The sequence below is a fragment of the Stegastes partitus genome, unplaced genomic scaffold, assembly GCF_000690725.1.
Source record: "Stegastes partitus isolate 25-593 unplaced genomic scaffold, Stegastes_partitus-1.0.2 Scaffold723, whole genome shotgun sequence".
Classification (NCBI taxonomy): domain Eukaryota; kingdom Metazoa; phylum Chordata; class Actinopteri; family Pomacentridae; genus Stegastes; species Stegastes partitus.
Window position 1 is genome coordinate 312,159 of NW_007578454.1, and position 24,883 is coordinate 337,041.

The 24,883-nt window shown below is 39.4% G+C and overlaps 1 protein-coding gene across 1 annotated transcript in view; it reads right to left on the minus strand.

Annotated features, from left to right (window-relative positions):
• LOC103364157 (opsin-5-like) overlaps positions 1-12,320 on the minus strand; it is a 69,285-nt gene extending 56,965 nt beyond the window's left edge. Inside the window, exon 1 of the mRNA XM_008291183.1 lies at positions 12,049-12,320. The gene's annotated coding sequence lies outside the window, so the exon portion shown is untranslated. The remainder of the gene's footprint in view (positions 1-12,048) is intronic.
• Positions 12,321-24,883: the final 12,563 nt, after the last annotated feature.

The window sequence follows — 24,883 nt, forward strand, 5'->3', positions numbered from 1 at the left end:
CGACGGAGCTGCAGAGGATCCCAGAAGAATCCTTCCAGGAGTGCATGGCGGCGTGGCAGAGAAGACTGGGGAAGTATGTTAGAATCCAGGGGAAATACTTGGAAGGGGAAAACTTGTAGTTTGTAGTTTGGATTTGAAATATATCTTTTGTGACACCAGTCCTGGAACTTTTCTGACACGCCTCGTATGTGCTGACAGTTTGCCTTAATGCAGTCACCGTCTATTTCCTAATTTCTTTGCTTTTATGATTCTTGACCAGTGCTCATCCAAACAACTTTACACTCGACAAAGCACTTCCTTGGGAGTCCTGCAATACACCCGTCAAGTGTGAAGCAGATCTCATGAACGGATGTCGGGAAACACAGAGAACAGACACACACACACACACACACAGACACTCCTTCGTTTATTAGTGAGATGAGAGTGATGTTTAAGAACGGAAATGAAAGAGGCCTAGCTATCTGATATTTTAAGATTTTATAAACAAACAGCTCTCCAAGCAGTCTAGTAGTACTAAGTGAACCATCCAGCTGCAGAGATCTTCCCAAATAATCACAATTACGGTCAAAGGTGAAGTGACTGCAACAACAACCACTCTGCCCTGTATTATATTTTGTTTATGTAGCATAGTCTAGCAACCCATTTGCACTCTATTCCTTTCCTCTTTTATATCTGGGACAACAAAGACAGATTCTGTTAACCAGAGAAGAATGCCACCTCACTGTGCAGAAGGTTTATTACTTGTTTCTATAAACTTCTACAGTTTATGGGTTCCTGCAAGCTCTTACAGTAATGACATTTATCACATTTTCCTGAGCATAATATTTCATTTTTGCTGCCCTCAGATTTGACCTGTCAAGAGTTCACCATAAAACGTAACTGATGATGTATGAGTTCATACTGCAGGCACTGGTAGCACTTTCACATCTCACCCCTACAGCGGGCCGTTTAAGGCTCTTACCTATTACTTTCATGACTGCTTACTCATTGTTTCTTGATTATGTCTCTGGTGAAATTCAAGTTTGTTTGTTTGTTTCACCTTGTTAATATTTCCCTACTGCGTTTTTTTTTTTTTTTTTAATTTTCTGGAAGGCATATCATTAGCGAAATTAGCAGTGACGTAGCATTTGCAGTGTGAGACAACAGTCCCAGAAACACACTTAATTTCATACATGAAGTGGTATCTTGTATTCCATGGGCTTTGAAGTGGTCCCCAGGTAAAAGGTTACACCTGGTTTGGTATTTATGGGCCTTGAAGATTAAAGTTTGGAGTGACCAGGTCAAAGGTTTAGCATTTATGGGCTTTAAACATTTGAGATTGGAGTGACCAGGTTAAAGATTACTGAAGGAGAGTCATCACACTGTTTAGAGAATGGGACTCCCCTTAGACTGGTCTTAGTTTTTCGTAAACAACTCTCCTATATAAGCCAGTGGTTAAAGTTGGCCTGGAGGGTGATTCTTTTTTGCTTTGAATCCTCTCACAGGCATCTGAGATTTTGTACTTGTCTAAATAGACTTTTTTTTAAAATAAATCAACAAGATGGTATCTTTTTTCACATCGTCCCTACCTAAGAAACAACAATAACAAACCTAAGGAACCAATCCAGTCAACTTGCAGGTTGGAGCTATCATTATTTATCATCAACACTTTTAGAATTGGTGTCTGGTCTGAACATGTATGGCAGATTTTTTACAACTCGCCATTGCATAGTGTAGAGTAGTTTCACAGTATCTGACCAGAGCTGGTGTTTCCCAGTAAGTGGGAATGAGTGAGAAGAGAGAGAGAGAGAGAGATGAGGACTTCACATTCTACATTCTCCAGGCTTAGCTGTGTCAAGGCAGAAAGTAATTGTTTTCATTGAAAAACTTCGAAACATGTAACTTTGATACAGGGAGATGAGATTTTAGGTGCTTATTTAAAGACTGGAGAGGAATTTTAAGAACTGCACATGTCAAGGTCTGGGATATATTAGATGTTCAGTGAACAGTCAATTCTAGAACCAACAACATATTAGTCAAAAGTGGCCCCAGCGTTTTTGGCTTAGCAGTGTCAATTAGTCTCTCTGCAGTTTATTTTAATGGGAGCACACTGATGGGTGGAAATGTTGCTTACTCTGGTATTTTCCTAACCTTTAAATCTACTTTTCACAAGTACACAAAGACAAACAGGTAAGAGGTTCATTAGAATCAAGAAGCACAAAGTGAGTTGTTGGTAATGTTTGGGGATTATGCGTCTGCTGCGACGTCACTCTGCTGCCAACCTGATGGTTGGATCAAAAACGGCAAACAAAATACTTAAAGAAGTGCTTCTCTTGCCTTCTACCTCTATCCTTCTGCCCTACAATTTTCACTCCCAGTTCAAAATTTATTACTATCTGAAAGTGCTGAGCATCCATTTTACTGCACCGCTTTAATGGCTTCAGATTGTATCACCCCAAGACCTGCTACAATGGCATAATCATAGGTGCTGAGTTAAGAAGTGTGGTACTGTGGCTTAGGCTCCGTCAGACAGACATGAGAGGCAAAGGACCAGAGGGAGAGCAACACAGGGATGTGATGTAATCTTTCAACAGACAAAGAAAGTCATGTAAGACATGAGGAGAAGAGACAGCAAAAGATGCGGCCTTCTCTGCTAACTTCAAACCAAAATCCACAGAGATGATTAAATGAGTCATTTCGAAGTTAATGAGATCGGAAGTCTTGTTTGTGTAATACACGTGGGAGTTTGTGGTGTGCAGTGCCTATTTAAATGCGCATGAATTTGTTCTTCATTGTGTACATTCTTGATTTGATACATTCTTGCGAGTGTGTCGGTTGTAAAGGTAGTCCTCTGATGTCGTACTTTGAATGAACTGGGGGAGGATTATGAAAGAAAACAGATGGTGACTGCGAGTTTGTTGCCATGGATGCAACTTGGGAGCAAATTTGTCATCTTTCATGATTGCAAATTGATTTGTAGTTCAGTGATTAGAGTAGAAAAGTACAAGAACACGGATAAAATGTCTCTCAGAAGAGTCTACATGCAGTGCCACAGTGTTTATTCACATGTGCTGCTTAAATTGCACCCATTGCTGGTAGGTTGCATGTTTGTATTCAAACCGCTCATAAGGGTGTGTGTGACTGACATAACAGTGTGATAACACAGAGTCATGTATACAGCTACATTACCCATGGCAGTATAATTATTTCAGTGTAGTTTGTTAAGTGGAACAGCACTGAGATAAAGAAGCCTTTATTTACAGAGGAAAGGGGGTAGACATCGGGACAAGGAGTGTGCTTACAGTGCACACAACCCATTAAATAGATGGATACAGCCTTCGATAGTGGAATTTTGTGTGTAAATGTATGCCTCATTTTTATGCATTTGTTAGTGTGTGTAAAATCATGTTCATGTTGTTCTTACAGTGTAAGCTGGGAGTGACAGCCTCATATATAATGCATGAACTACATGAGGATAAGGATAGCTGACATTTGGTTGCTCGTCATTCAGGATATATCTTCCCTAGGGGAATGACCATGCTTGCAGATAATCACACACGGGTATTTATACACACACACACATACACACACACGCTGTTCAAAAGCCAAAGCATATTTTTCTTCAGGGTAGTGTAAATGGCAGATGTCCCTGCCAGAGTCAAAGACTTAATTCAGCTCTGAGGCAAATCACCCAATCACTGTGTAACATCATTTAACAGTAGTTGAGCTTTTAATGTATTACACAATTGTGCATATACAGTATGGGTTCATCTAGACACATTAAACACGTCGTTACATGTTAAACTCACAGTTAAATATCGGTAATCCCAACATTTTTCAAAACATGATTCGCAGGCAGGCGTGGATATTGAATAATGAGGCGGGCACAGTTGGACTAAATTAGGCAGAACATGTCACGTCACTCCAAGTAATAGAAAAACAACCAGTCTGCTGCACAAATTTATGTTGTCTACTGCAACACATGCAGCACAGTATAAACACACACACATAACACTCTGACAGAGTCATGGAAAAAGCAGCTGCTCAGCCAGGGCTTACTGTTGCAATCACACTTATATTTTTAAACTGGCTGTTTGTGTCTCTTCGGTCGGAGGAGACCAGAGGGCTGTACTACGAGACGAGATTAGAGGGTTATCGAGGTATGTTGAGCTGGAAGTCAGAGTTTTCAGTGTCACGAAGGCGGCTCTCTTTTGACCTGCTAGACCTCCATGGTAACTTGTGTTGTGCTGTGTTGTGCATTACTAATATCACTGTATGAAGCTGTACAGTTACAGTATCGCACACTGTATGTATCGCGTTGCCATGGGAACCAGATGTGTGTTTGTTGGCAATGCACAAATGAAATAAATATGTTTTTAATGTTTGGCTCTGATTGGCTGTCAAGTCTGTTTACTCTGCTGGTACTGCAGCTGATAGAACACAGATGAGGAAATGGATTGTTATACTGATTTTTATTACAGAGAATAGTCAATCAATAACATTAATTTCGCTTTGATTTGGCCAAAAATGAAAGTGATTTCCTGCATTTTGGGACAGTGTCAGACCTAAATGCACTTCAATACAAGATCAGGTTTAAATATATTAAGTTTAAAGTTTAACTTTAACATTAACATGCAGCTGTCAGTTAGAAATAAGCGGCTGCACCTGTAAAATATTATATATTACCCACGTTTAACATTTTTCTAGCAGCATTTCTGTCTTGCAGCATTTGCAGCATCACACATTTTCATATTCCTCATTATTCTCCATTAAAACAGCCTGTTGACTGAAGCAGCTGCACACGCTTGTTCACTTTAGTGCAGAAGAAGAGTCCCATGACGCGTTAAACGCCTCCTTTTACGTGAATACGCACAGAGTCTGAAGTAGCAGCTTTCGTTTTTGGCGCCCCAACTTACACAAAGAAAGCCCGGCTATGTCAGACTTGTTTCGTAGTACACCCCTCAGATGACGTGAACTTAAGTCACAGGAAAGCATTTGAAGAGCTCTTCAAACAGTATATGTTTTGTTTGGGTGCAGTCTGTGCTGATTCTGTTTTAACTGCACTCTGATCTGCATTAATTACCAAATATTCAGTGAACTCTGGACTAATTAAAAAAAAATGCTTTGTTTTTTTACTTTTTTTTTAACATTCTGTATAATGAACTAAACAATATTCCACTGAACACATGCATTTCCTGCCACTAATAACAATGCCAATATTGATCCTTCACTCAGACTTCTTATATTGATTTAATTACGTTTAGCTTTATCAACAACTATGAGTGTCACAAATTGCTAAATGTTAGCGCAGGGAAAGCATGAAAAAGACTTTTAAAAAATGTTTTACTTTAAATAACAATAAATAACAGAGTAACCGTTTGATATTTAAGTAAAGTTGCGAATGAGAAATAATGATACTGTAAAGAATAAGAAGGAACAAAATCACCAAAACAGAAACAAAAAAGTAACTTTACAGACTGACTTAAATGAATACAAAGAAATAGCAACTGAAGTCATCAGTTCAGCCACAGAGTCAAAGAAGAAAGTGTGACAGGTCACAGTTCTTACAGTAAAACGAGCATTTTATGGAGCTGCTTCAAATTAACTTTATTTTCTCCAATTTAATAAAGAAAAGTTTGTCATTAAGCTCCTGTGAAAAGGTGGGGGAGAAGGTATCATTTCATTTCAGCAAAATCATACGCCAGCCATGGAGCACCGCAAAGGCAACAATTAAATGAAACTCGACCCAGCGAAGCCTGAGGAACTTAGCGAAAGTTGGGTCCAGTTTGAAGTTTTAGGCTGAGAGTCACATGCTCTAATTGGGGAATAGAAAGCAGCGGGTGATTATGGTTAATTACATTCGCCATAATCGGAATAACTCCAAAGTGCCCCTTGTCCTAAGTGAAACCTACACCTGTGGCACACTCACAATCCCTATTTGACAAGTTCGAAATTGATGAAACATGCAAATTACCACTGCGTGCATAAAAACCACGGAGTTAATGTTAACACGGCAAAGAGTATGTAAATGTAATTATTTCCCCAGAAACTGAATCCCAAAGTTGAGAAACAAGATTACCTGTATAATTAATGTAATGTTCTTTTTTGTCTTTTCCCATTTAATGTGGACAACGACAGTGACCACAGCTGTCGACAATGTGATTGCAGTTATGTGCCAGTTGGATGAAAACTTTGCTTTTACATCATGGGATCTTTTGGAGAACAAGTAACAAAGTTTGTATTCTTTGGCCAGCTGTGAGAATATCTTATAACCTGTAATTTTTACATGGATATTAAATGGAGTCCACATGGGGCCAACTCCACTGAACAGAGAAAGCTACTGACATTTCCACCCAGGTTTGTTATACCCGCTGGCTAAAGTAAAAAGTTTGAATTCACAGTAATCCAGCTGATTGTGTGATGTAATACAGGTAACATTTGGTTCTGGTCTTTTGTTTGATCATAGCCGCTTCTGTACATTCTGCAAAAAATGACCCGGATTTCTCTGCTGCACAGCGGGTTAAAAGAGCTCATGTTGAGAATGCTTCAGACTAGATGCTTCTCAGTTTGGCTCCTCCAAACACCTTTATTGCTCCAGGCCGGATCTGCCAGCTTCCTATCACACATAAAGACGTCTCCAGAGAAATGACCAGAAACCTCGAATTAGGAAGTTGTCAAAGTCAGCCCCTACCCCTCAAGAAACAACATCCTATCAATTCAATAAGTTCCTTAGATATTCAAGCTAATTCATGGAAGTTTATTCATACTGGACGTCAAAGATTATGATGTCCTCTGAAAGTACACTGAATCCAAAAGTGTGTGTGTGTCATGTCTGTGCGTTAGGATTTGACTCAGTTGTGACTCAGAGAAGGATTTTCGAGAAAAGTTCATGAATTTGTCTCCGCTGGTGCCCTGAATGTCGACTCTGTTTGCACATCGTCCAAATCAGCAGTTCATACTTCAGTAACTCGCCTTCAGTTGTTTTGACGTCACCTCCATGTAACTGTCCCTTTTACCTCACACAGTGCCTCAACAAGTCTCCATTCAACATGTTGAAGTAGGTAGGAGAAGGACTAGCTGCAGCGGTGCAACACTTTCTTTACCCTTAAGCAAATGTTAGGCGCCTAATGCATGCAAAACATCAGCAATTTGTTTAATTGATATATTAAAGTAGTATTGATATTATTTTCACTGCGCTGTTTGTTGTTTTTCTCCTTCAGCTGCAGCACAGCCCCCCCAGTGAGGAGTAAACACTGCTTCCCCTTGCAGCAAAAGTGAAAACGAAATGAGTCAGGACAGGGTTAATGAATGTCACACAGCAGTGACAAAACATGTTGTGAAAGCCCCACAACTCTTCAGCGCAGCAGAATGTCTCGATTCTAAACTGGTTTCAGATTCAGTAAACTCACATCAAACTACATTCCTACAACTCAGATGCAGATTTTAATTTGAAACAAAATAGTTTACATGTTCTCCTATAATATTCAGTTGTATTTATTTGAAAATATTTATGGGAGGTATCTTATTGTAGTAGCCTAGATTTTCAAGGAAGAGAAAACCAATAGGCCTTTTTTTAAATTTAAATTTTTTTTTTTTTTTTAAAGAACCTAATTTTTAAGAGCTATAGGTCAGATAAGGTTACATCCCAACATAAGGTCAAACGAGAATTCATGAAACTACCTGAAAAAAAGAATACAAGGACTACATATGAAGAGTTCATTTGTAAAAACAGATAGCTCCATTTTTGTAGATTTTCAGAAAATGTACTTTTTTGTTGTTTGCTTGAGATAATATCAATCAAACTGAAGTTGAGTGGATTTGATTCAGTAGAAATGACATGACAAAAATAGAGATAACTTAAATCTGATTGATGTTGTCTCAGGTAGACGATGGAAAAGTGGGTTTTCTGAAGGTTTGTGAAGATGGAGTTATCTGTTTTTGCAAATGAACTCTTCATATTATTTACAGAAACAACAAGGAAGTATTGGTATATGTTCACTTTACTCACAATAGTGAGCAAAAACTCTCAGAAGTAGACACTGGAGGACACAGAGCACCAACACTACAGAATATGATGCGAAATACAAAAGATAGGGTACTGTGAGGTGAAAAATAAACCAGTGACTTTATATGTTTATAGAAACGGTCTAAAATTTAAGCGAACACATTATTCTTCAGCTACAAAGTGTACATTGTGATTATTTTAGATAACAACTTTAATTTCAAAGAGAAAAACAAAGTTTCTGGCAGAGCAGAAATCACAACGTCTGCTTTGTTTAATTGTGAGAAAACGTACTGTCTCACATTCAATGGTCTTACGCTCTACAATATCTGAGATCAAAATCGAATGATAAAACGAACCTCTGTGTCGAAAAGCATGTGGTTTGTACTTGTTCTGGCTCTCAATCCCTTAAGCTGAATTCTTTATCTTTATTTAGTGAAGATATTCTTTGAAAGTCAGTCGGTTTCTTTATCTGTTATTTACGTTATTGTTTTTTGGGGTTTTTTTTTTTTGGTGTTTTCTGGTTTTCTGGTTTTTCTGGACAAATTTATTTTACTGTTTCTGAACTTTATCACCTCGTGAATGTAAGATTTGTTGCAGGATTGTTATTAAAGTGAGCGCTTGTTCCCACACCACTTAAGAAACTTCACACCACAGACCTACAGTACAAGATTTGCCACTGGCGCGCTGGCATTCTTTTTTGCAAATTTGATATGTTCTATACGTTGTGCTACAATCAGCCTCTATATGCGGTGGCTGGCTGGTTGATAACATGATCCTACTGAACATATACAGTAGGATCATGTTATCAAAGTAAATACTGTAGCTGATGGTGGACGACCAATTAAATTCCTTTTAATTTCAGCCTGCCTCCTTAGCATTTCCAATTTCTAACATCAAAAGCGTGGAGGAAAAAAAAATGGACCACTGAAGATGGACTTGTCAGTTAAAGTGAACGAAACAGAGTAAATTGACCCAGATCTACACTCTGGCGGATGGTTAGTTTCATAAGTCGAAGGATGGATGGCCTCTCTGTGAAGTTGGACATAACTAGTGCATGCGTGACTCTGCACCCACACTGGAACCATAATGAATGTTCATTCATTATGCACTCCTACACTATGTCACTGACCTCTTCCACTTACATCTGTGTACAAAGACGAGGATAACGAGGCATTTTGAGTGCGTTTGTCTACGTTTGTCTATGTGCGCTTGTGACTGCGTGCGTCAACACCAATGATGTACCACCGTACTTTCATGTTAAGATATTTCCCCAACGCAGTTACAATTTACATTTATTTGTTCCTACATTACATTACTGACCATCTTAAAGTAGCTATTACAAAAAAAACAAAAAAAAAACAAAACAGAAGTATCATCTAGAACATCATGACAGAAACCTGATGTGACCACCATGTAGCAAGAAAACATGCAGCCAATGGACAGTGGTCTATAAATTGCTTCCTTTCTAATTCAAAGCTACATGGCAGTTCTCCTTCATCTGCTCCATAAACCTGATTAATTGTGGACTCAGCTTTCAATCTCACTGGTAAGTCATTGCAGAACGCCTCCCCTCCCACACCGATGCGGTTCTGTTGCTCACAATGACACCTCCGTATTGTCAGAGTGGGACTGACTGGGTTATGTCATGGGTTATATATGTATATATATATATATATATATATAAATTCAAAGAGTAGACTCATTCACACAGTCATACACAGGCACCAAGCATACTGTATAACCACACATGGATACTTTCATGATATGTTGGACTGCTGCAACCACTGATCCTTTTCAGTACTAATTTCCCTAAAATGGAAAAATGGAAAATTAAAATAAAAGGAAAATCACAGTTCTCCCATGGGATGTCTTCATATCTGCATGTTGCAGCTAATGATGGCCTTATTGTCAATTAATATGATCATTATTTTCACAGTTTGGTCAGTTTCCCAGGTGATGCCTTTAAATAGCCCATCTTGCCCTAATTGCCCAGTTGCCTGAGATATGTTCAGGTAAAGCTGCCAAAAATCAAACAAAAACATCAGATTCTCACTTTTGAGGATTCTGAATCGGAAGATTTTTTTTAACACGTCTGCTTGTAAAATAACTTCATAGTTTCACAATTTCAGCGAAAACACTTCCAGGCATTAGCTATCATTAACTGACTACTTGTTTCAGCTCTACCTTGTTTATCTTGTTCTGTCAGAGCTGTCTAAAACCCAAACATCTTCAGTTTAAAATGTGAGATCCAGCAGGGTATTTGGTATCTTTCTTTAGTAAAATTGAAACGTTGGTGTTCAAATGTATGCTCCTGAGCGGTCTTTCGTGCATGTTTAACCCAGTGATGCAACATCCCGTGGTAGAAATCTAGGTAATAATAATGGAACATGTAATACACACACACACACAAAGCATTGGCAGTACAATACTTCGTATTACACAGCTTTGTCCTTTGCTTTGATTTATAGCTACTCAGGGCATCGTTTGCTCCCACTGATATCTTTTCACAGGATACCTTTGTGGTCCTGAGCATCATGTGAATCAAGAATTTGGCAGAGACAGATTTTCACTTGGCATAAGGTCTTGACAATATATAATATTGGATGTGGATTCCCTAGTTTTTAGGGCTGCTGTAGAGTATGGAGCAAACGATGGAACAAGTCATACATCCTCCACATAACATCACACAGCCCTTTGTATTGCAAATATGGGGTCCCTCTAGTCCCGTCTTTCACATTAACCATCAAAATTGCAATCACACAAGTAGTTTCTTTACCCACTGTGAAATGTTTGTTGCTATAAAAACTTAATCACCAGGTCCTTTAAAAAAAAAAGATTTATTCCAGCTATGATTAAATTAGAGAAGGCTTGAAGGCAATCATATTTGATTCAGTGATTTGTGAATGCTTTTATGTGATGGAACAGTTGTAAAAAGCAGCATTGAAACTATGCAGAATCAACTGGATAAATCCAATTAGCTGCTTAGTTTGGGCTGCGTGCCGACTGGCTAATCAATAAGAATGTATTTCCGAAGAAAAATGATTATCCTGATCACGTTAATGCTGGTGGAGGAGTCCTTTCTTGAAGTGTTCAAGTAGCAATGTGGATTCAGAGGAAGATGTAAAAGCAAATTCAGTCAGAGGACACAAAGTATAATGAGTCTGAAGCAGAGACGCTGCAGCACAGAGGACTTCTGATAGTCGCTGAACCACATTACTAAGGGAGACATGAATATTAAGGAAAGCTGCTGAGGGAGACACTGATGATCCCTATTAGTGTTTTATGAGAAGCACATCCATAGCTTCTCCCTTCTTCTTAGTGAGAGGAGCGGTGGGATAAAAAAGCAACCGACATGTGGGGGTGAGATCTACTCTGTGGTGTTTTAATTAACATTTCAAAGTTTGTATAGTTTTATCAAACCACTTTTATGCTTATTCATTGATCCCACTTCATTTATAATTTGTATTAAACATGCATTCCATGTGCAGCGTGTTTCAGCGTATATTGACACGAGAGGAGCATTATGTCACAGCCAACGCCACCCACATGACGAATCCAACTCAATAAACTGCACAGAACTGTACAGAATTCACTGTAGCGTGGACTTGGTTAACCTTTGAAGCACTTGTGTTTAGCAGTTGCAAAGGCTCGCAAGAGTATTAAACACTCATCACCACAGACTGTCAAACCCACACAAAAACAATCAGCCGAGAGCCTCTGACTGCTGTAGCACCTTGAGGCAGAGACAGAATATGTAATAAGTGTTTTAGCACATGAGCCGGCAAGAGAAGACATAGGGGTCATCACTTGATATAGTCAAGTCTGTCGAGATGTTTATACACATAAAGCAGGTCAGACCAGATACAATAAACAGTGAAACTAGAGCCTGGGACAACTGCAATGGGATCTACTGTGCTCCATTCAGTTTAAAGCTTGTTTTCAAGTATGGTTCTATATAAAAGTAAGTATACAAAATATTGTGTTAAAAAAAAAACCCCACAAAGATCTGTGTACATCCTACAGAAAACACCAAATACAGTTGGTAAAACACCTTCTCTGCTTACCTTAAGGAGAGGGTATGCCAGAGTTGGCTGGGGATCATGGGTGTTGAGTCAAGTCCAGAGCGAAGCTGGTCAAACCTTCACTCATGTGTGGCTGTTTCTATAACCAGAACAGTTGAGCACAGGCTTATGCGTAGCCACTGGGAAACTCTGGTGCCTGTGCGTGTGTGTGTCTGTGTGTGTGTGTGTGTGCGCACACTACACACTCAGGCGCTCCCTCACACAGTCACTCGGCAGAAAGGATCCACTCACAAGTCGGCAGCAGCCCGACAGCTGTGCTCGGGGAGATCCAAGAGGCGACGGATAGAGGCAGACATGCTGCTGCCTTGTGCTGCTGCTGGTCTCTGCTCTCCCCTCCTCTCTCCTTTCTCTCTCTCTCTTGTCTCTCTCAGTTTGCAGCTCTCTCCCCAGTCCCTTCTCTCTGCTCTCCCCCTTCTACTTAAATCTCCTTCTTGTACACACATGCATTCTCCACACTGCATCTCCTCCCTCTCTCTCTCTCTCTCTCACCCTCTCTCTCTCTCTCTCTTTTTTTTTCCTCCACACACCATGCTCTCCTGGAAATTCCCACGTGCAGATGATATTTTGAAGGATTTAAATGTCTCACATTGTGTGTGTTTGTGTGTGTGTGTGTTTTTTTTAAAACTAATTATTAGTGTCCTTTTCTTTCAATTGCCTTTCTGTTGTCACATTGTAACCTCTGGACTACATGTGGTCGTAGCCTCCAGGAAGGAAGACTGAAGAGAGGAAGATGAAGACAGAAAGATAACAGCAAAGAGGCAAAGGCATAATGACATGATACAGCATGGATATCTGGATGTGGAGGGTTCTGCAGGGTGGGGTTGAGACTGGGGCATGGGTTTAGCTTTGATGTGCAACTGAAAGCGAAACGTCACGGTTAATCTTTACCAGCAAGCGCAGTTTGCCGCCACTAGCAAAGGCACACTGGTGCGTGTAGCCTTGCGCCCTTGTTGGTTGAATGCAATTTCACAATGCACTGGAGGATCTACTGGGAGCATTCTTCACAAATAAATAAATAAAAAAAATATTCAAAAAGAAAATGTAAAACAAAGATTTGATTCGATTGCTTGCTTTCACACAATGGAAATGAATGAATGTGTGACCTCAAAGAAGGCAGTTCAATATAAAGAAAATGTATTCATCTGAATGTAGAAACGTGCCATCACTGATTGCAGAACTGTGTAAGTGGAATAAATGAGAGGGAAATGGGAAAAAAAAAATGGGGGGAGGGTGCAAAAGACCAGCCAATCAGTATTCACATAATCCTGTTTGATCTTGAGCACATTTTGTAGTTCTTATATATACACCGCTGTAATTGTAGTATAAATTGTAATTTCATATTTTCATAGATTTTCAGCAATAACACAGAGCAGAAAATTGTGCACTATTATTCATAACAGACTTTTGGAATGCTCCTGCATCCTTTTCTCCGCAGGCTGTGTGCGCTGCCTTTGTGTCCCTTCTGTCTGTTTCACACAACCATCTGCTCAGTCATGGGCATGATACCTTGATGTTTACCTGAATCAGCAGTAAACAGGAAAAAACAACTACAGAAACACACCTGGTGGACAGAGAGACAGCTGCCCAGCACCTACCTCCAGTCAGACTAAAGCATGCACGAGAAATAGTCAAAAATTTGTCATCAGACATTTAGTTATATCTTCTCTCCTAAACTGATACTTGCCTGATGTGAAGATAAAAAGGTCACATTCAGGGACCGATGAGATGACTTCTTGGCAACACGTTTTGATGTATGAGTAGATTAAGGACACCCTATTTACAGTCGTCCTCAAATGTATTCAAACCCTTCCATTAAAGAAAAAGCAAAATTCGCAGTAGTCACTCAAATAACTAGAAATTGAAAAAAGTAATAATAAATAAAAATTTGCTAAATTACAATTTAGTGAAATAAGACATTGCTTTTGAATTGTGGGTGAAAAGAAAAAAAAAAAAAAAAAACTGTCCCGGACAAATCAGAGCACTTTGCTGATGAGCAGTGAGCCAGAATCAAAATATCTGTCAACAGGTGCAGAAGTCTGATTGAGAGTTACAGAAAACACTTGATTGCAGTGATTGGCTCAAAGCGTTGTTCAACAAAATATTAGTTTACGGGTCCCATCATGCTTGTTTTTTTAAAAAATATCTATATATTTCTGTTGAGCCACAATTCAAAAGCAACGTCATGATTTTCATGAATTTTTTATTCATTATTACGTTTGTCAATTTCAACTTATTTCACTGACAGCTGTTTTTTTTCCTTCTTTAATGGGAGGTATGAATACATTTGAGGACGACTGTATGTTACACTGCACTTGCCTGCAGTTACTACAGTGCAGCTGAACTTTTTTACAAGCCACTTTGTCAATCTGTTGATTTATTTCTAGTTCTGAGAGTACACACACAGTGATAAGGCAACCAGTCAAAGCAGAAGCAGGGCAAACCTATCTGACAAACTGAGAGTCAGGCTGCACAACTCTTCCCCAGTACATTGTGTTCACTCCACCAAAATTAAAGCAAGGCGGCTGAAAAACATTCACTCACATTAAACATACTGGGAAGGAAACACAGACCTTTTTTTCTCTTAAATGTATTGATTTAAACAGGCCCAATTTGTTTTTTTTTTGTGTGTGTTTTTTTTTTTTAACTAAAAGCACAGAAGAGCTGCTTTTGTGGCTTGATAGGGCTTCTGACAATGTTGTGTGCCTTTTAGCACAGTTGAGAGGAATTCAGCTTTAACAGGCCACCGTCCTCTCTTTCCCCTCTGGACATGTCGGCTGTGTCTTGTGGCCCATTGTGACCACCTTCACGGCGCTAAGCTTTGACTGACCATACATGCTCGGCATGTGAGGACACACAGACGATAACACATGCAGACACTGTCCTGAAACACATGTATTTAAAATAAGACTCTCCTTCACGCAACTCTTCAGCATGAAAAGAATACACTGATATTATCACCATTCATATAAATCAAGTCTCTGTTCACGTGTTCTTGCACGTCATAAACAGTTCTAAATGGGATTCTTTATGGAAGTAACTTGAATATCAAAGCTGCCATTGAAGGGAATTTGTAGGCCTACATGCATTAAAAATAAATAAACAAATAAATTGGACAAGGGACAGAAAAAAAAGCTAGTGGCTATCCCATTATGTTATCATGTGTTTTGACTATGACAACATGTGAAGATGAATGCATTTCTGAGGTGCTGGGAGCCTACTTGCATTTACATCATTACATTATCTTACATTTTTTAGACCACTTTAATATTTTTTTTTTTCCAGTACAACAAGTACTTCCAGAAGATATTCATAAATAATAAAAATAAGCCATTAGCTTTATGATACCAGTAAGAAAGACTGTGCACTTTACATGTATGTATATGTGTGCAGTTGTTTCATCATTGTTGATTTTCAGACATATTCCCCCGTCGTCATGCATCATCAAGGTCATCATCATCATGCAGCATCGGGATGATCCTCACTTAAGTGCATAAATATGCATGAAGGGGGAAGGCGCATCTCACTGATCACCTGTCAGAGTACCTTCAATATCATATTTATCACTATTAAGCTTGTCACAAAAGTCACCGTGGTGCCATTTTTGTTGTTGTTGTTTTTAGAATGCTGTTGAACATAAGTTGCACATACAACTGAGTATAGAAACCTCAGAGATGCTGGTTTTTTTAAACACGTGTACTGTGCGTTATCTCAGTCATGGACATATCACATTCCTCATTCTCCACCTCTGCCTTTGTCTCTCTATCTGTCCCCTTCCTTCTTGCCTCTTTTTGTCTTTTTCTAAAGCTTGTAAAAGCGACCCTTTTGACATGTGGGTCAGGACTCTGTGCTTTATTTTTTTTTTTGAAAGAAAGGAGAATAAAGAAATGACTCCCAGCAAAAGAGGGAGTGAATATTGTTTTGTTGTGGGAAAAGAAACAAGAAGTGTAGTCACATGTCAGTACACATTGGACTGTAACTAATCAATAATTCTTGTTTCTTTCATAGCCGCTTTGGCAGGAATTCAATAGGACACAAGCAGGTGTACTTCCTATAATGCTGTCAGGAGGTGGTTATTGAATATCCCATGTGACTTCAAATGGTTCTCACATTGATGGATGGGACATCATGAGGACAGATGCATACCTGTGCTTTTTGATAGATCAAAGCTTGTTAAAATTAACATCAGAAATGAATCATTTTAATAAAGAGCAGACACATATGAATACCTTTTTCTGTAATCCCAAATACATTATAATAAGTGTTTATATGGATTCTTATTTCCACAGGGGGAGAGGGGCATGGGAGATGGGGGAGAGAGGGGTGGAAAAAAGGAAGGGATGAGGGATGGGGGAGAGAGAAGATGGGAAAGAGGGGAGAGAGGGGTGAAAGAGGGTTAGGAATGGGAGAGAGGGGTGAAAGGGGGGGATGGGGGAGAGAGAGGGGGGAGAGAGGGATGAGAGGGCGAAGGAAAGAGAAGAGGATGCATGAAGGGCTGGTTGGGGGTGGAGGAGATGACGGAGCAGTGATGGTGGAGGAAGACAAGGTGAGGACAAGAGGAGGGAGAATGAGGAGGCACAGGTCCGAACAAGAGACTTGCTCAGAAGAACCAGTCCCTTTTCTTTCTCTTCATCTCTTTTTCTTTTTATTCCTTCTCTTTCTGCTCTTGTTTTTCTTTCAGTCCCTACTCTTTCTTCTCCTTCTTTTCTCTCTTTTTCTTTTCTTTCAGTTCCTTGATCTTTTGTCTCTCCTCCTTCGTCAGCCTCTCCATCTTTTCTTCCTCACCAGGAGATCTTGGAGCTCCTGGTTGTCCCGCTCCAGGACTTTCTTCTCCTCCTCCATCACCTGATTTTTTATCACCAGCTCCACCTTTTGCCCTCGGAGGTCTGTGTTGTTTGCTTCCAGGAGGTTGTTCTTCTCCTGGAGCTCTTTGTTTTTTTCCTCCATCTGTCACATTTCCTCTCAGAGGACCAACAGATCCCTCTCCTCCTCTTCTGCCTTCTCTGCGCTGGACTGCAGGCGAGTCTCCAGACAGCTGATCATCACGTCGCCACTGTTGACTGTCTCAACCAGCTCTGCCATTTCTTCTTGGAGCTCTTTTACCTGCTGACTTCAATCTTATCCTTGAGTTTTAAGTTAATGTCCTGATAGACACACATGGCCCGTTTGGCCTCAGAGGGGCCTCTCCTCCAGGTGATGTTTCTTGTCTCGTGTCTGGTATTCACAGCCTCAGAGATTCCACCACATGACATCACTAGGACATCACCAGAAATTAACCGTTGCCCTGGTGTCAACATTTCAGATTTAAATTGACTCTTCATAGAGTAAAAAATGAGCACTCACAAACACTGTATGATGCCATTTAAAGTGTAGGTTATTTAACTCCAGGAGGTGTTCATTTTATACTAACCTGATCTTTTACTCTTCTGCTGTGACAAGTCAACTGTCATTGAGGACAGTTTAAATACACGGTGACACTGTATTGACTAATTGCAAGTTACCACTGGAGGCTGATTTTTATGTTGCATCTTGCTTTTAAAGGACAAAGCAGGCCCGCCTATCGCGTGGCCCAAATCTTCAATAAAACTTGTCAACTTCATTGCACACGTTACTAGCTCAGAGGTTGTTGTTGTTGTTGTTTTCTGAAGTCTCTTGCACACAGAACAGGAAAATGCCACATTAAATGCATGGCAGGCTTACAGGATACACACAGTCTACATGCTGTGAGTAAGACTGGTGTTCTTATAGCAGGCTTAATAGTGCTGACTTCAATAACACCAATGAGCTTTTCCCACGACTATAAACTAACTCATCATGTCCACATTTGGCTGTACAATAACTTGATAACAGCTGATGCCATTAATAACAAAAGGCAGCAGGAGTATTTTAAGATGTGTTGCTCAGACTTCACACTGTTAGAAAATGTAATCTACGTCTTAGTCTGTCATTCTCCTGTGAGGTGTTCTATTTCAAATGATTAGACAGTGGTAAGTAAAGTAAAGCAAATAAATCCTTTGTAATTTTGCATAAATGTGTCTTAAAATATGGTCAGCAAAACAATTTTTCTCAGAAGACTGATTTCAGTAACGTTATATAAAATTCTGGAAGAGTTTAACTATTCATCAAATCACAGTAAGACAAGCTGTCCACGGATGAAGATGAATAATTACTGTGGCTGCTCTGTGTGCAAGTGGACGCCCAGGTGAGATGATTTCAAAATGACAGTGCAGGAGCTCAATGAATTCAAAAAGAACCTCAGGGCTTAATTATTTTGATGAATCATCTCTGTTCATGACTCATCAGAAATCCTTGAACAGGCCTTGTGCCCATGGCAGGACACGGTGGAGGAAAAAAAAACAATCACTGCACACCTGATATTTACCAAAGAGCACCTTGACACACACAAGACTTCTGGGAAAATGTTATGTGGACTGATGAAATGAATTTCAAATTGTCTGAGAAAGTGCACGGCTTTGTGGGTATGTGTGATGTAAAAAGGGCACATTATACCAACATAAAAACAGAATGCCAGCAGCGTAGCATTGAGGATGAAGAAATAGGATTTGTTCCAATGTTGCTCCCTCTGGACCCGGACAGCTTGTTGTCATCGAGGTGAAATCAATTCACTACTTTATCTAGCATGTATTTTTTATACAGGATAATGTCAGGGTGGCTGCTCGCCGTCTAAAGTACAGTAGAAGTTAGGAAATGCACTGAAGTAAAGGTACAACCGAATGTCTTGAAACAAACCAAATCTACTTTATGGAGTCTGTCAGAGCCCAAACTACAAGCCAGTAGAGTTGCTGTGGAATAACTTCAAAAGAGACATTCACAACACCCTGTGCTGAAGCAGTCCCATAAGAAACAATGATCCCAATCTCCTCCCAGTGCAGGTCTGATCTGCAGCCACTTCAAACACTTGTTTGAGGTTGCTGCTGCCAAAGGAAGTTTGACCAGTTATTAAATTTAATGGCTCGCTTGCTTTTTCCCACAGCATTGTAAATGTTTAATGGGGGTGCTCAAAAAGAACACAAGAGATTAAGCACACTGAGGTTGTCTACACTAAGAATCAAATCACATTTTATAACCAATTAATGCTGTAACCAGATTAATGCAGCCAACAAAAACAAACATTTTTTTGTTGTCCAAAAACATGCTGAGGTTAATTGGTGATTCTAAATTGTCCATTGGTGTGAATGTGAGTGTGCTTGGTTGTCTGTCTCTAAGTGTAGCCCTGTGATAGACTGGTGACCTGTCCAGGGTGTCCCCTGCCTTCGCCCTAAGTCAGCTGGGATAGACTCCAGCCCCCCCACGACCCTAGTGAGGATTAGATAATGGATGGATGGATGGATGGATGGATGGATGGATGGATGGATGGATGGATGGATGGATAATGGACTTGCATTGTGAATTCTGCCCAATCGTTGATTAGCTAAACAGTTGAATGGAGTCTGGCTTCACTCTTAGATTTATCCAACACAGCAGCAACTGTCACAACTCAGCAGGTGTCTTAAATCTTTGCAAAGTTTAGGCAGTTTATTTTACAATTATCACAAAAACAGGAACAGCTGGAAACAAGTTGAGAATTAAATCCAAAAGCCGTAGGCAGGAAACAGCAGGTAGGCAGCAAGTTATTCAAGCCAGCAAATAGATTCAGCAACCGACTAATGGTTAATACCAGCAAAGCAGAACGCTATAAAACTCTGAAACACAAAGGCAAATAGCTAATAAAACAACTAGCATGGAGAACTGCATGGCTTCTGTTAACAGACTGTTCTATGAATATTCTCAGGCAGACAGTCAGGTCAGGGTGACCTACGTGTGAAAACGAAGGCACTGGAACTTTCTGAACATGTTTCACATCTTATCCAAAATAACTGAAGTAGCCTTTCAGACAACAGTTTCAGATGAGTTTCCCAACTTATATATAATGAGGCTTTGAGCCAAATGTGAAGGAAAGAGCACTATGCCAAGCCAAAGAATTATTGAGATATATCAGCCTGGATCAAAGCAGTGGACAGACGGACAGACTGTAATAAATAAACAAATAAATAAAAATAAAAATAAAAAAACTGTAAAAAAAAAAATCTGGCAGCATGGTGTTTGAAAACATATTTTATTAAACGGTACTGTCAGGTTCAAAAACTATATATATACACACACACACACACACACACATATATATAAATAAATAAACAAAAGAAACAAAAACAAAACTGTTAAAATCAACATAAAATATCTGGGAGATGATTGTATTTGTAGCTAATTCAAATACAGTTAAAAAAAAAAGTGTAATTTTACAGGACAATTATTGTAAAATAAATTATGTAAATTAATGTTTTTTGTGATTTTGCAATATATTATTCAACAAACGTTTAAAATTACAATAAAAACTGACAGTAAAAAGGGGCTATATAGAGAGAAACCAGACAAGAATTGATTGGAGCACATGGAGGATAACTCTTCTAAGCATGGATGCAATGATGAGTTTTCACATGGACTTGCAACAACGCAGGATTCATTCCATGAGCCACATGCCACGGTCCTGGTGGTAATGAATTTGAATGTCAGATTGAGTCAAATCCCACAAAAGCAGCTTATCTGCTCGACTAACTGAAACAAAGTTATTAATGACTAATTGAGATTAACAACTTGATAACGCGACGGCAGTGACCTTGGGCTGGAGTAAACAAGCGCTTCAGGGAGCTTGCTCCTGGTATGATCAAACAACTGCACTCACTGAGTCATGCAAGTGCATACATGCATAAACAACAGATGAACCTTCACCACAAACACACAGCAGATCTCCTACTGTATAGCCCTTTCTCTATTTCTATATGCCTGTTTAGCTTGGCAGGACACTACATTATGGGATAGTCCCAAGAAAGTGTTTATATGTTCATATCCATGCATGCCTTGGTTTCATAGTGAGTTTATACACATCAAGCGTGTTCTCTGATGTCATCTCGCAGCTTTCACAAATGAAAAGTGAATAGATAGAACTCTGTATCTAGAGACTTGTCTTTGTTTCATTCAAATTAAGTAATTAAGTATTAGTATAACTACTCTAATTGCATCTCTGCAGTTTTTTCTACTGTATAGTGTGGTGTGACCTATACAGCAACTGAAGAAAGCGGAGGTGTAAGCGTTTGATCTTAATAAGTCTTAGTCTTCCAGTAGCGCAACTACAGACCTTTACAATCGCAAAATGGTTAAATGGAAGAAAAAGAGTAAAACAAGGAAAAGAGATTTGCTTTTTTGGGGGGGGATGGGGGGTTGTTTTTTGTTTGCTTTGTTGCCCAGAAGATTGTCCATACCAGTGCATCAAAGAAGTCAAAAGAAAAACCAACATGAAGTATCTAAGTAAGTCGGGTGCTGGGTCACTATGTTCCACGAGAACTACTTCAGTGGTCCTTAGCACTGATTTACAAGACTCTGTACCTCTACTCGAGGGATGGAGCACCATACTGCCAAAAGATATTCCCTTACAAGGTGTGTCAGAAAAGCTCCAGGACTGGTGACACAAAAGATGTATTTCAAACCCAAGCTACAAACTATGAGTTTTTTTAAATTTTGTGTTGGTGGAGAGGACCGTATAGTCAGTCAAAAATCTCCCATAGGTGCACAACTGTGTTGAGATCAGGTGACTGTGAAGGCCACAGCATATGACTGATATCCTTTTTAATCTCATTAAGCCATTCACTGAGCCCTCATGCCCTATGGATTGAGACTTTGTCATCCAGCAAGAGAACACCACCATCAGGGTTCACGAATGTTTCATCATAGAATACAGGTGATCAGTCAGAACAACTTTGTATTGACTTGCAATGACCTCTAAGGGGACCAGTGGACCCAAACCATACCAGCAAAATGCCCCCCCACAGCATAACAAAGCCACTGGATTCCGTTACTGTTGGGGTCAGTGGTTCATGAATTTCCTTTGATTGTCATCCCTCTGTATCTTGAACTGTGATTGTGGGTCAGGCTGTATAGTACGAGGAAAACCAGTCACAGGTTTGCAGCTGACTGCCTTTAATCTTTTGTTACTGTCTCTATTTAATTTTATTTGACCTTCTGTTGTATTGTCTATGTTTCATTTTTCATGCCTGCTGCACGAGTGATTTTATTTCATTTTTTTGTACTTGCCTTGTCTTTCCCCCCAGGCAGAGAAAACTATATAATGTCCGCTATTGCTTGCTTGCCCTACTTATTACTTCCCATCCCTTGCATGGCAGCATCTCATGTCTCATGTCACTTGTTCATATGACCTAAGTCTTCCCTTAGATTTGTGACAATATAGTCACTCAATCATTCAGGGGGTATTCAATCAAAATGAGTTGCCATTGCAAGGTCAGATCTCAGTGCCATCTCAGTGTAGAATTTATAAAACTCTGGGCTGAAAATAATTCAAAGCAAATGCCATCATATCAATTTCTGAGTTACTTTTTGGCATACTGTTGTGCAAAAGATGAAAGAAAATCATAACTGGCACAGTAGCCCTGGCAAAATTAATGGTTTGTAGCCAAAATAAACATGCCATATTGATACCCTCAGAATGCCCAAGCAGGTTGAGTGAATCAAGCCGAACACCCACTGCCAGTCAAACCAGACAAATACTGTATAAGTCACATGTTTTGTTAATTAAATTAAAGAACACGAGAGAGAGGGAACAGGTGAACAAAGTGCAGCCTCTCTGAGTCCTGCCCAGTTATCTTTCATATTTAGTTGACTGTGTAGAACAAGAGAGATGGAGAAACCAAGTGAGGCACGGCACAAATAAAGATGAGTGACGAAGAAAAATTACACAAAGTACCCACTTTGTTGGGGTGACTCAATATTAGCCAAAATTGTTTGCCAGATTAATTCCACATATCAACTGAATTAATTACAGCAGCAGAAAAATCTCACTTAAGCATATTCCTTTGACAGACAGCATGAGCTACAATATCATGCATGTTTGATTTAGGCCTACCTACAAACTGCTGCCTTGAAACACTGTTCTTCTGATTTACTGTGGAGAGAAAGAAATCATTATTTTGTTTATTCCAAAATCAATGCTTTGGAATAGCACCGCTTATGAATAACCAACCACAATAAATCTCAGAGGGTAATTTAGAGGGGGCGGTTTTGAATTCAAACCCTTTTTTTGGTTGTTTGTTTTAGCTGGAGCACAAGTTCCGTCTCCAGAAATTCTGTTTTTAAAAGTTTTGTTTATACAATAGGTTATCAAGCTTGAGCTAAAGTGCAACTTTGGCAATGAAAATAAACCTCTGGGTGTCATATTGAAGAACAGCATGCACTGAGCTCACAGAGGGATGCAGCTTCTCCGTCAAATGTTCTGGCTTATGGAGCAGCATGCTGAGATGGAGGTCAATATGTTTACCGCTCAATGTATAGATTTAGCTAAGAAGACAAAATAATGGACAAGTGGATAGCAATAAAACCAAATAGTGCCTGCTGCTGAGATTCTAACAGGCTTAGTTTTGTGTCTCTACTTGACCTTCAGGCAACTAGGCACTTTTACCCTCGACTGCAGTTGTTCTATTTTTTGAGTAAGATGTCACAAGTTTTACAGAAAGAGAAGCAAGAGAACAATAATCAAAAGATGCCACTCAAATATAATTACAGGATTTGGAAGTTTCCTGGAGATCAGACGAGAAAAACGCTTTCATCCATGAATGCTACGTAGAATCAGAAGGTGCAAGCAAAGATGAACACTAGCTGATGCTAATTTTCTGGTTCAGAAAAGAAAAATCTGCAATTTACTTTAGTTTAATTCAGGTTCATTAACAGAGCTTTTAATAAGTATTTACTTGGAATTTTTCTCTTTTTTATTGCTGATCTATATTGAATCATTGTCAATTTAAAGGGGTATTTTTGACAAGACTTAAAAAAAAAAAAAAGACTCTTTCATGTCAAAGTGGAAACAGATTTCTACATAGTAAGTAAACTCAAACAAAAAATATAAAATGGACAAAAAAATGACTGCAGAAGTTGAATACAGGTGCAGCCAGTTGGTGCTAGACCTCACACAATCAGTGAAATGTAGATCGTCTGAGTGCAATCAATATGTCTCAATGGATTGTAATAGAAAAAATATCTGTACCTGGAAGCTCCTGTCACTAATGCTTCAGAACTCTATTACTATAGCATGAAGACAAAAGAACACTTCAAGCAACTCTGTGAAAAGGTTATTTAAGAGCACAAGTCAGGGGATCAATACGACAACATTTCTAAATATTTGAATATCCCTTGAAGTAAGCTACAGTTAAATCAATCATTAATAAATGAAAGAAATTTGGCACGGGTGTAAATCCGCCTAAACTGAGTGACTGTGCAAGAGAGACGAGTGAGGGAGGCCACCAGGACACCTATGACTCCTCTGAAGGAGTTATAACCTTCAGTGGATGAGATGGGACAGACTGTTCATACAAAAACTGTTGCCTGTTCCTTCACCAGTCAAAGCTTTATGGAAGAGTAGCAATGAGAAAAAAAATAAAAAATAAAAGCTTATATTAAATCTTGACTTGTGCTTGTCAGAAGGCATGCAAGACCAAATACTAGCTTTTTGGCCATCACACCAGATACTATATTTGGCGGACACCAAACACCGCACAACATCACAAACATGCGATCCACACTGTAAAGCATGGTGGTGGCAGCATCATGATGTGCATGATGCTTCTCAGTATGTGGAGAGCTCGTGCAGGTAGAAGGCAAGATCAATTCAGAGAAGAATAGGGAACTTGTGGAGGACAAACTGATGCAGTCTGCAAGAGAACTGTGACTTGGAAGATTTTGGAAGATGAAATTTGGCCAG